Source organism: Lepisma saccharinum, chromosome 18 (assembly GCF_977018435.1).
Source record: "Lepisma saccharinum chromosome 18, izLepSacc3.1, whole genome shotgun sequence".
Classification (NCBI taxonomy): domain Eukaryota; kingdom Metazoa; phylum Arthropoda; class Insecta; order Zygentoma; family Lepismatidae; genus Lepisma; species Lepisma saccharinum.
The window spans coordinates 30,167,771-30,180,699 of record NC_139246.1 but is presented as its reverse complement, the minus strand read 5'-3'; positions in this window follow the sequence as shown (position 1 = coordinate 30,180,699).

The following is a 12,929-nucleotide window of genomic DNA, read 5'->3' as shown; positions in this document are numbered from 1 at the left end:
ACTTATATACATACATGTGTGTCCTTTATGGAAAGAAAAGTGTCAAACATGACGATAAATTATAAAATGTAAGGTACATAAAATTATTATAATGTTTTTATTATTCATAACATTATGAATCCTCTGATGTATTGTAAAGAACTTTTATATGTCTAAACACTTTGGGGATATTTTCCCAATTAATTTTCTATAGCGAAAGTTCAAGTAAAAATTATTTATCAATTTCACTTTGTAAATTATTTTGGAGTTTAAAATTTATGGTAAACAACTTCAAAACCTTCCTCTGTTCTCATGTAAAATTACATACTTTCTCTTCACTGTTCCCCGAGATGATCACGAACATGAAAGTTTTCTTAATGTAGAACATAAACATGAGCAAAATATAGGTTAAAATAATTCACCGGGTATGAGAACCCCTATTAACTTTTTTCAAATATTTTGTTCCTCTTTAACTTTCAGACTGTCTGATTTTTTTTAACTTTAGCTTCTATTAATCTTTAACATGATGCAATAGCAAATTCCTTTTTTATTGCAACCCATTTTATCACTTTTGTGAACCACATTGTGAAGTTGGCCCAACATATTTCCATTGTTGGCTTCAAGCTTAGATAAGTCCTTAGTACTTCGATAATTCTGACAAATATTTCGTTACTTTCACACATCCATAGAAAATAAGCCTGTGCCGTTTTGGTGTATGCAACGAAAATGTGTCATGCCACCTTCAAATGGGTGACAATGGCCACGATGCTTCGGGTACCATTAATTAAAGGCTAAAGTCACTCCAAAGAGGGATATTAACGATAACATTTCCACCTGAGATCAATCACACCGAGCATCTGTCGTGGATTTTGAGAATAGTTGATGCAAACTCACCGCAGAGAAGAAGTTATAAGACAGGGAGAAGAACATGGCTCCTGAGAAGACCAGAGGCTTCTTGCAGTGTTCTGTGACAACCTTGAGAAAGGTTTGGATGTCTTCCGTTGCCTCGTACCACGGGGTGTCATACACTGTGGTTATCAACGACGAACTCTGGAAATTAATTATATATTTAATTTATCGACGTGACACAAAATCTTAAGCATATATGTTTGGTAAAGCAAAATAGCCATAGTTAAGCTTCTAGAGCAAATTTACAAACCTCTACTGAGAGATAAATTAATATTTCTTTTTAAAACGAATTACTGTTTTAATAACACGTGCCAAATATATATTTTGCAAAATTGCTTGTAACTTTTGCAACGATCCTCCGAGAGAATTTCAAGTTATGCATTTGTTCTTCTTCTTTTCACTGTTGAGAATCGCAATGCGTATTCTTATCTAATCTGTTATCCCTTCTGCAAATGATGTCACTGCAAAGCTTGGAAGAGAACGAAGTTCTACCGTATCTCACTAGGGAGCGTTACTGTTTTAATAGTTCAGTGTAATCCCGAATGGATGATAAGCAGCACTCTCTTACTTCAGCGACGCAGCTCGCAGACACACATGAAAGTGTCACAGACGTCACCAGAAGTCAACAAACAAGAAGGAACACCCGTCCGTCCGTAATACACATTTACGGCAACCAAAATTGCTATACCTTCGTTGATATCCTCGAGCACACGGATACCGAACAGCTGACGGTCCGATAAATCTCCGAGGGTCTAAGGCTTGACTTACAAACCACAGCTGCAGACGACAAAACCGTTGCATTCTGCCGGTAGAGACAACTCTACACCGCGACCATTGAAAAGTGTCATCCGACAACTCCAGCTGGACACACCCATAGCAAAGATCGTAGAGGACCTTCTCGCAAGGAACTACCCAATAGTGGAAGTTAAAAAGATAATAGACATAGGACCACCGTGAGAGAAAGAGGAGCCAATCCTCCTCTTCCTGGTAAAACTTCGAAGAGTACCGGAAGCTGCACACAAATACGAAAAGCATATTATTGTCCACAACAGGATCCAAGCCGAGGCATGCAGGGGAACCGGCATCCTCTAGCGCAGGTAATGCCAACGCTTGGGTTCATACAGTAAGAACCTGTGAAGCCACCCTAAGATATATATTCCCTGCCCTGTCCGCTTAGAACTAAGTACTGCGACAAACGCGATGGAGAAGGCCCCTGCAAATGTGCAAACTGCAGGGGCCAACACCCAATCAACTACAGACAGTGTCGGGTCTTCGCACACCTGACCAGAGTAAAATTCTTTGCAGGCAACCAGGAATAAAACTGAATCCGACACCAAGTCCGGCATGAACCGGCGCCCGCGACCCCACCACCATAGTTTGAGGAAGCGCCCGAACTATCCAGAAACAAGACATCGTACACGGAGGAGAATACCAGCGCCGTCATGCAGAGTAACCACAAAGCTACAGCCAGCAGAATTATTGCGGTCCGCAATCCTCATCTCTATGCTCGGCCATCGCTCAGTCGGTGCTGAGCGAAACGCCTTCCTCACGGCCTTCACCGGGGCCAGCCTAAAAAGATGATGCCCCACATCATGAGGGCAGCTCCAAAACTACGTTCAGGAAGATGCTCATTCGATGAGATGACAGCAATAACCCTCATGATTGCAGACATGAACGAAGATGGCTGCTTCAAATACATGCGAAATTCCCTGCCAGCTGCGCATTGCGTTCTTCAATGCGAATGACGTCAAGGAACAGAAATTGGAGCTACAAGACTACCTCAAAACACACCACTGTACTTCCAGAAGTCGTTTCTGAAACCAAAGGTCCACTTCCAGCTGCGGAACTACAGCATACACCGAAGGAAACGAGTTTCGATCCTCGTCAAAAGTATATGCCCAGGGAATAAGTCTACACCCCAGCCCTGCAGCAAACAGAGACGGATCCTCACGCCAAGGACCCCACTTGTGACTGTCTCCTGCTACGAGCCGCCAGACAACACAATGCAGGAGCAGGACATAAGAACCCTAGAAGCACTACCTGAGTATAACAGGAGACCTCAATGCAAAACACCGCAGCTGTAACACGAGGAGACAGAATACGGCAGGGACCGAACTGACTCCCATATTACCTGGAACAACATTTCAAATCGACGCCCCTCCGGACCCAACACACTTCCCGGCAAGACGGTAACCCGACGTCCTGAATGTAGTACTCCACCCCGAATGCAGCATAACAGTGGCGCTCTGTGCCAATGTGGCACTAGTCTCGGATCGCTCACCGATCGATTTCGTAGTGTACCATCGAGTCACAACTCAAAATGTCGCCATCGTCCCTCCCACCATCCAGCAACACCAGGAGACTCAACCAGTTAATAGACCCCAGGATGCCAATACGAACAACGAGGGAAATTGATAATGCAGTCACCAACCTCACCACACACATGAAGAACGCAATGTGCGACTCCGGCAACCCCGACAATGCCTACTTCAACTCCCTCCTCGCAGCCAAAAAGAGATTCAGGAAGCACTGGAACGAATCGCAGGACCCAAGAAACAAGGCGAGCTACGAGGAACTGGCGCACCACATCAAACGGAGACTACAACAAAACGTGACTGCGCAGTGGGAGCAATGTTTTGCAGCCGTCGAGAAGAAGGACCGCACCTTTTGGGAATTAGTCCCCCCACGACCTGATTCATACACAACGGTCCTCCAGCAACCAACCGGACTAGAATTAAACCCACAAAAGCAAGCCGATATATTTGCAATACACCTGCAAGAAGTATGCACACCAAATCCACAGCCAAGACCACAAGACCACCACCACAGAAGTGTAGAAGACACGGTGTGCCAGGTCAGGAACACACCACCAGAAGACCGCTCCTAACTAGCAACCCTACGCGAAATCGCCGCCAAATCCGTCATCTCGCTTCAAACCGTCTTCGGAAAGCGGTAGACATCATCAACGCGATCCTGCAAACATCGTATTATGCAGACCAGTGGAAGACACCTAGAGTCACAATGATTCCCCAAACCGGGAAGACCCCAAGACTGCCAGCCAGCTATCGCCCGATTAGAGTCTTTTCTCATTTGAGTAAGGTGTACAAAAAGACGATAAATAGAAAATCACACTCTAAGGGAACCTCCTCACAGCCTTCAAGTTTGGATTCCGGCCCGAACAATCTACCACGTCTCAGCTCACCCAGGTTGTGTGAAGCAGGAAGCACTACATCCTGGGAGTATTTCTGGATATTAAGTGCGCACTTGACAAAGCCAGGCAGGAGAGACTGGTCTGCAGAAATCATGACTGCCGTTTTCAGGACTACTACATCCGGCTGATCGACAACTTCCTGACCAACAAAAAAATCATGATCAAGCACAAGGGAGTGGACCAACGTCGATTTATCGCGAGTAAGAGTCAACTCAGAGTTAACCCACGAATCGGCTGATTATCTGTTGCACCAACAGAAACGCCGGGTAAGCTGGGAGTAAGCGGAAGGCCAACTTTACCCTCCGATATCGGCGAATAAAAGCGGAGTAAAACCACGCGCAGCGGAGTATTAGCTGGCATCTGCAACAGGTATTGTATCACTTCAGAAATTCAAAACTAAATAAATGTAAAATGGGAAGTAATATACTCAAACTGCGTATCTAAAAAGCGAAAAATATATAGTATGTTATTAAATATATACTTTGACAGTTGTTTACTCTGCACATTCTGCAGTACAGAGTTTGTAAAAATGTACGTTCACTACAAACATAAAAAAAATGAGGAGTAGTGCTAGTCATAAAACGATCGTGAATACTGCATGAAGGTACATGTATACATCGAAATCCACTGCAAAGATCACTATAAAACTACTTACTATGATTGCAAGATACAATAAAATATCCATATTTATTCAAGTAAATATTTTCCCCATCTTTATAATGGGCCTGAATTTTTCTTGTGGCGGTCACTTGTCATTGTTTACGGTGATACCAAAGTCCCGTTATCTCCACCCGTTTTCTTTTTTTCTGTCATACAGCCACACCACGAGTGGATACACGCCTTCTCGAAACAGGTAACCAATCATATGCTTCCATCTGTATGACGTTTAGGCACTTGCTTTGAGGCTAGCTGCTATCCTAGAGTAAAGCCGGGGTTTCATGAATCGCGCGGGCTGCAAAGCCTTTCAGATTGGTGCAATGGAAAATGATCCTAACTCGAGTGTTAGCCTGAGACGCGGAGTTTGTACAAACGGTCATAAGACGGATCCATGCAGGGGTTCCGCAAGGGTCGGAACTTGCCCCTCCTACTCTGCGCACTGTACACTGTAGACGTTCAAGTACAACCAAGGATATTCCCTGCTGTGTTCGCTGACGACACCTCATTCTTCGCCTCGCACCGAGACCTGGACGTGTGCTACGAGAGGATGTAAAACCAACTTCGAGCATATGACGGTTAATCCAGACAATGGAGAGTGCAGCCGAATCCCACAAAGAGCGACACAGTCATCTTCGTCCCTTGGAAAATACATCACCGGTAGAGACCACCACTGCTGGGAGAGGCCATTCCACGCAAGTACTACGCAAAATATCTGGGAATGAACCTGGGCAAAGGACTAAATTTTCAACGCGCGTGGAGGAAATCTGCCAAAGGACAGGAGACCGACTCGCAGGACTCTACGCAGTACTCCGAGAGCACTCGCCTCAGTGTAAACAAGGCTGCACGTATAAAGGCGTGCATCTGGCCCACACTACTGTACGGCATCCCGGTTTGGCACTAAGTAGAATCGTGCACGTTCCAGAAACTCCTAGTAATACAGAACACAGCAGCCAGAATCATAGGCGGGCACAGCAGAGACACAAGGATAGCACAGCTCCAAGGAAATCTTGAACCTTCAGACCCTAAAACAACAAGCCACAAGACTGGCACAAGCCTTCTGGATAAATCTCAGCCATCCCGACAGCCCCGCTGTACGCAGCATTGGACAAACTCCACACCCGACGACTCAAGAAACCGGCAACGTGACGCCTGACGAAAAAGACAACCCGACTTCTGAAGTATAACAGACCCTTGCCTCAACCATTTTATTTCTGCATTTCCTTGCCCAAGTATGTATTTTGGGTATCTTCGTTGTCACTTTATGTATTTCATTATCACTTAATAGAATTTCCTTACCATTTCAGTGTACCTTATTTCCATGTAACCCTCATGTAATATCTAATTTCCTGTAACATCTTTATGTAACTATACCTTATGTCCATGTATTCACATGATATCCCTATGCATTTTCATGTAACTCAAGTCCCATGAACCCACAACACCAACTGAGGAGCCACAAGCACCACCTTTAGCCGCTCTGCCATTACTTCCTCCACGGTGGAAAACTTAAAAAACTGGAGAAGAAAACTTGTCTCAAATCCCTAATCCCCAGCCCAATTAAGGGTCAAAACCAATCTCAAACAAATTCCAACCCACTCAATTCCTACTTTTGCAGTTTCAGAATGAACACATCAACATAATAATAATAATAATAATAAAAAACATGCAACACTTCCCACCTTCACACGTAAATCCGAGTCTCACGGGACGTTACTAACACCCCTTCCTACTAGTTAGAATCCCATGCCATGCCACACTGCAGTAGTCAGTCAGTGTGTGCACATCGGCGACTCACGGTCGAGCTCTGCTCACGCAAATAGCACAGTCTAGTTTCTATGGGAAAGCCTTCTGCAGTGCGGCCTACTTGAAGAAAATACATACTTCTTGTGCCGCCTAGAGGTAGAACGAATAAGCATTATATCAGGTTAAGATTAGATTCGTGAATTATTTTACTGTTTGGGGACGGCCTACTAGTATTCTTTGGCCCACTAGTAGATTTATACATCTCACAACAGCCATTGTGGAAGCGACTTCGTATTTTGGCCTAATCTGGTAGAACGGAGACGAGGCCTACCAGGTAAATTATACAAAAGATGGCTGTCACTGACTATTATTTTCATATTATAGGCGATTAAGCGATTAATTACTGCAGTTAGCTGATGTTAATTCATTAGAAGAAAGGGTAAAGTGAAGTAAGCTATTAAGATTACAATTACGTATTTTTAGTATTATTATTTTTTTGTTAGCAAGGCAGATTATATGTTCCATGCGTCGTCAACTAATGCTCTATTATTTCCATAAGGCAACACTGTTTTTCCGAAGGGAAATGATCGATAATTCAACATTGATTTATGTTGAAAAATAATGCCCTATAAAAACAAGGTTAAATCTTTACCCACTGGTACCTCATACGAAATAAAAATGGATGGTCACTGCCCTCCCCTTCTGAAATTCAAGCAGAGGAGCTTTGAACCCGGATGTTCAGGGAGTGCAGTGAAGTTCAGTGAATATCAGAATATCAAAATAAATAGTGAATTCGCTCGTTCTGTGTGTGAATATATACATATGCCCTATTGTAATAAATTTATTAAGTCGACACCTATTTTCATTGTGCGTACACCCAAACCGTGAGTGTTCAAGAAAGTCATATCTCTGGCGTGTATAAAGCTAGTATAAAGGGTAAATTTTGCTACCTGTCCCCGCAGAGCAAGGAGTTGTGAGTTAAACTTTTTGACGTCAGGCGCGAGTTACTCCGCCCAGTTACCCCAATCGCTCACTAAAAATATACCCTGTTCCAGCTAACTCTGAAGCAAGGCCGCACATAGCGTCAGAGAAGGGGAGGAAATCGAGTGGGGAGACCGAAGCAGTCCACACTGCTCGAAGGCTGATAATTGCAGTCGCTCCCTCACTCCCTTTACACGCAATACCGTTCCCTCTCAGGTGTTCATTGGTGGAGCCGTCTCATGTCACTACTTGCGCAGAGACTTGTTTTCGTTGGCCTGCTCCAGAGATAGTCGGGACAGAATATAGTCTGTGGTGTTTGTGCTCCAAGGCGCGCGCGAATTGTATCCTCCGATTTCATGCACATAGTGGAGGATGTTACAGATTTTCTGACAACCTGCGTGTGCGTTTGCAAGAATCTCCAATTTTCCCACCCTCTGGGGGGTTGCACTTCTTTATAAAAAAAATACAAAACCGTTATAATGGACTACCTTCGGGAACAAGGGTCCAAAATGTGGCTCACTGCTTAATTGTTACTTAGAAGATGTTGCTCTTTCTGAAGAAAACCTATTTCTTCATATTTTTACAATTTAGTTTAGAAAATTAATTTGATTGTTGAGGTGTACCTATTATATACAGTAAAGACTCATAGTGCTAACAACGGGGTTGTGCTAACCCTCCATGGCGGAGTGATTATCACAGCCCTATGACACCAGGGGTTACAGATTCGAATCCTGCATGGGTGTTCTTTGCGAGTGTCTCTTCGTCAATTTCATAATATCACTCACTCATCTTCATCTTCACCAATAGCCAAAAGTGAAATTCTTCAACTGCTCTTCGGACTGATTGTCATAATTAAGAGCAGCGCTCTTTGTTGTGGTGAGATGATCTTTGGCTCATACCAATCCCAGCTTCTTATCCTTATTATACAATTATCGGAAAGAACAATAATTTCATGAGTACTTTGTATTGTCTTCGAGATAAATAGAAGAAACGTATCCTTGCAAGAAAATTGTTAATAAGTATATTTAGGGTAACTTAGGGTGATTCGGGTTAAAAAATCAAACAATGTAAATATTTCCTACAGTTTTGTTCAAATTTTAAATGACCAGGAATGTGGTAATAAAGCAATCCTTTAACTATAATGTCCAGTAATTAATACTTTGTCAAGTTCTCTTATTTTTTTTGCCTGAAGTATTTAAACTTCAACTCTATTCAAGATTACGATTTCTGGTGAATTGGGTCACATGTAAGGGTCAATTACGTAACGTTGAAATATGTATTTTTAGTCTTTAATTTCCATTACAAACCTTATGTTCAGAGTGTAGGACCTTATCCTTTGCTAGCACGTCTTCCACAATTAAACTTTATTCTCCCTTGTGCAGTTGCACATTTTCTGTGATAATCATATTTAGATTTTCTTGCAACTCTACCCAATCAACCAATTTCACAGAAACAGGGTCGTTGTATTAGTACTTCACATTACAGAACACACAAACAGAAGAGTTTCCTTCTTCACTGACGATTTCCGACTATGATAGTGATGATGATGTGAGAGTGGGCGAGCGACTTGACAAATGGGAATGCAACCTATCTCACATCACTGGGTTTGAGGCATAAACACGTGAGTATAATTTTAGTAACTGAGACACCAGTTCTTCCTTCTGCTTCACGGTGTAAGTACTTTATCCTATTTTTCTTAGGGATTTGTCCTGCTCATTTTGTATTCTTCTTTGGATATACGAGTAAGGCATACCAAAGAGTTCTGCGCCATGTCGCCGGTTCCAATCTTCCTAAATGCCATAATCCCTTTCTGCATGTCCTCCTCATTCCACGAAGTTGACGATTTCCCTGTATATTTCTCCATCTGTAGGTGACAAATTAATTTAGAAGCCTCTTTCAGGGCAATTGGGCATATCCAGTGTTGACCCTATTCACCCGATTTTATGACCCTATTCGCCCAAAAATGCAACATTCTCCTGTTGATCAGTTGAATAAACTGTATTAACGACAAGGATGGCGGTAAATCTTCTGCACAAATGGTGTTTAAAATATCGCTTAGAACATCACAACAAAAATAAATACATGGAGCCATTTTTAAAATGCAGTTTTCCTCGTCTATTTACATGTAACACGAGTATTATCTGTAGCTGTTGGCATTTTCAAATACACTACTTCTTTGTAGCTTCTACGGTCAACAAATACTACAAGTTCCAAACTTCACTGCTAGATCGAAACATTTCCTTCAGTTCGTTTGGTTTTGAGTTAGGAAAGAGAATTTCAAAAGTTAGCCGATTCACCCTAAGTTACCCTAACATATAAACCTAGCATATTAATTATGTTTAGTTATTCATGAAAGTCTGTGTAAATTTAACACAATCAGGTAATCTTCAATAATAAACCATGTTTTAGTGTGAATAAATTCCAAAGGCGAGTATCGAGCCACATTAGGAACTCGCCTCAAGACCACGTTTTTCAACAATCATTTGTATTGTTCCCTTGACACAAAAACATGTTTACAATGTTATCAAAAAGATAAGTAAATGAGCTTTGAAAATGTACATAATATATGAACCTTTGTTAATTTAATGGATGTACAAACACACAATTCTTACTTACCAGATAATAACAACGACGACTAAAGATCTTCTCCAATCTTACGGCGTCCGGTCCTAGTTCTGGCAAGGGAAGTTGGGAGAGGGGATTACGCCGCAGACCATCCAGACAACAGCAGTGGCGTCGAGAGACACGACGCTGCGGAAAAATGTACTACGTGAACCTCGTTCTACTGCCTGCAGCGTCTCTTATCGCGCTAGATTGGTCCCTCGCCAGCTCCCACTTCCCTTGCCAGCTTATAGAACGCCCGCCGTAAGACTGGAAAGAGCTATAGTCTGGTAGCTCCGCGACACCATACCTTACATAAAATGACTGCTGTCAGCCAGAAACAGTTGATTTCTCCATAGTGTACCAGAAGGAGACTGGGTACAGTGATGTAGTGTCATTTGTTAACTGTGTTAAATACTAATATGATTTTCAGAAAGTGCGCCGCCTTGCGGAAACGGGTTACATTTGAATCACCTACCTTATCATTAATTTGAAAATAATATTTTGCAATCTTAAGTTTTTACAAAAATGACACATTAAAATTGATCACATTTATTAACCATTTTAGCTGATTCCAACAATCGATTCGTCTCGTCTTGTGAATGGGTCGTTTCGAAATTTTCCCGCTTATCTTATTACGGTGTCGATTGCATATCGTGCCATGATGTAATAGGTATGAACATTCTAGGGGAGTAACCTGATAAATCATATTTTTCTGTTTGTACAAGAGATCGAATTTGTCTTTCGAGACTCAGTACTTGATCATCTATTTATTTATTGAGAAAATTTCAGATACAGCACGTAGCCATTTTACACTGAAATCAGTAACAATGAAAAGAACAAAAAGAACAAAAATAAAAGTAACAAAATAAGACAAAATATTAATATACATAAGTCAAGATAGCACAATTAAATATTATTTAGCAACATATGTTCTGATGGTTGACCGAAGGGCATACTCTGTGGAAAATTCATCAGCACTTGACGGGAGGTCGTTATATTGAGTGGGAAGTCTGTGGAAGAGCGATCTTTTTTGAATTCCCAGTCTAGGCTTTTTTTGTGTAAAATAGATTTGTGTTGCGTGTTGTGCGCATAGGCACTCGAAAGTGGAATTCCTGCAGGAGCGTGTTGCTACGGATGTTGCCTTTGACAATTTTGTAAAGATAACTAAAATCATTCAGTAAACGGCGCTGATAGGGAGTCTGTAAGTTTAGAAAGGACAGGAGATGTGGTGTTGAAAAATTGCGTAATGAGGAAACCCTGTAACGAACTATAGCAAGAAAAAAGTTAAGAACAGAATCGATTCTGGAGAGCTGAGTGGGACATACCATGGACCAGACGGGAGAGCAGTATTGTATTATTAGGGAGATGAATGATTTGAAGTACAAGGTGAGGGCTGAGATGTCACTAATTTCGGTGAAACGATACAGTAAACCTAAGAGACACATAGCCTTTTTTGTCGTGCCTGTAATATGTTCATCACATGTGAGTTTTTGATCGAAAACAATGCCTAGGTCTTTATGAGAGGATACTGCTTTGATGTTATTGCCAAAGATGGAGTAGGATGACATTAACATGGTTCTTTTTGAAAGAGATGGTGAGAGTAGTACATTTCTCAGGATTTAATGTAAGTTTCCATGTCAGGCACCATGAAAAAATCGTTGTTATGTTATTCTGGAGAAGATGAGTATCGTTGGAGGTGGAGATTTCTCTGAAAATCTTACAGTCATCTGCGAAAAGAAAGTAATTACTAGAGGCGGCTCTGAGATGGTCGGTAAGGTCACCGACGAATAATATGAACAAGAGGGGTCCTAGAACACTGCCCTGTGGTACACCAGAAAGGACGGGAAGAAAGTTAGATAGTGTTACTGGAAGGACTACACGTTGTTGGTGATCGCTAAGGTAATTTGTGAGCAAGTTAAGAAAGTTACCATGAATGGATCTATTGCATAATTTGTGAATCAATAGACGATGACTGAAAGTATCGTAAGCTTTGGCTAGATCAAAATATATAACGTCCAGTTGTGAATTGTTTGAAATACATTTCATAGAAAAGCAGCCAGGTTCGTAAGACAGGAACTAGCAGAAAGAAAACCATGTTGATTTGAGCTAAGGTACGGAGAAAGAAATTTATATAGCCTATTTTTGATGATTTTTTCACAAATGATGGACACAGGAGAGAGTAACGAAATTGGCCTATAGGAAAAACCAAGGTTTTGGTTGCCATTTTTGTGAATGGGAGTGATGTTAGCTTGCTTCCAAGCGTGAGGGAAGATGCCCTCCGAGAAACATATATTCAGAAGAATACAGAGGGGGATAAGAAAGGGATTTCCCAGTTTTCTTCAGGAACATGATGTTGATATTGTCCGGCGCTAGGGCACGGTGAGCTGGGAGAGACGACAAAATACTTTTCACTTCATCGGTTGTAGTGGCAAGCTTTGATAGAGAGGAAGAACAGACTGATCTTACGTTTGGCAACGTTGCAAGGTGGGCAGGCGGACAGAAGTTAACGTGGAAAACACCTTTAAGAGTTCAGTCCTTCGGTCACCTTTTGCACTTTCACTATTGTGTGTAATTTCCAGAGAAATTCTGCTGTTGTTTCTTTTCGAGTTTATTAGACTGAAGAAGTTCTTTGGAAGTAGGGCAGAAATATGGAATTGAGAACAACCCCAACTTGGACCCTTCAAAAACCTGTCATTTTAGTGCACGAACTCACTATTTCTCTACGTTTCGCGGCTGTTTCATTGCAGTGACGAACTAAAAGAGCGACAAAAAGGCTCTGAAAAGTCAGTGTCAAAAACGTACTTTCAGGTACGCATGCTCCAGCGTAGTAACTTTCTAAAACATG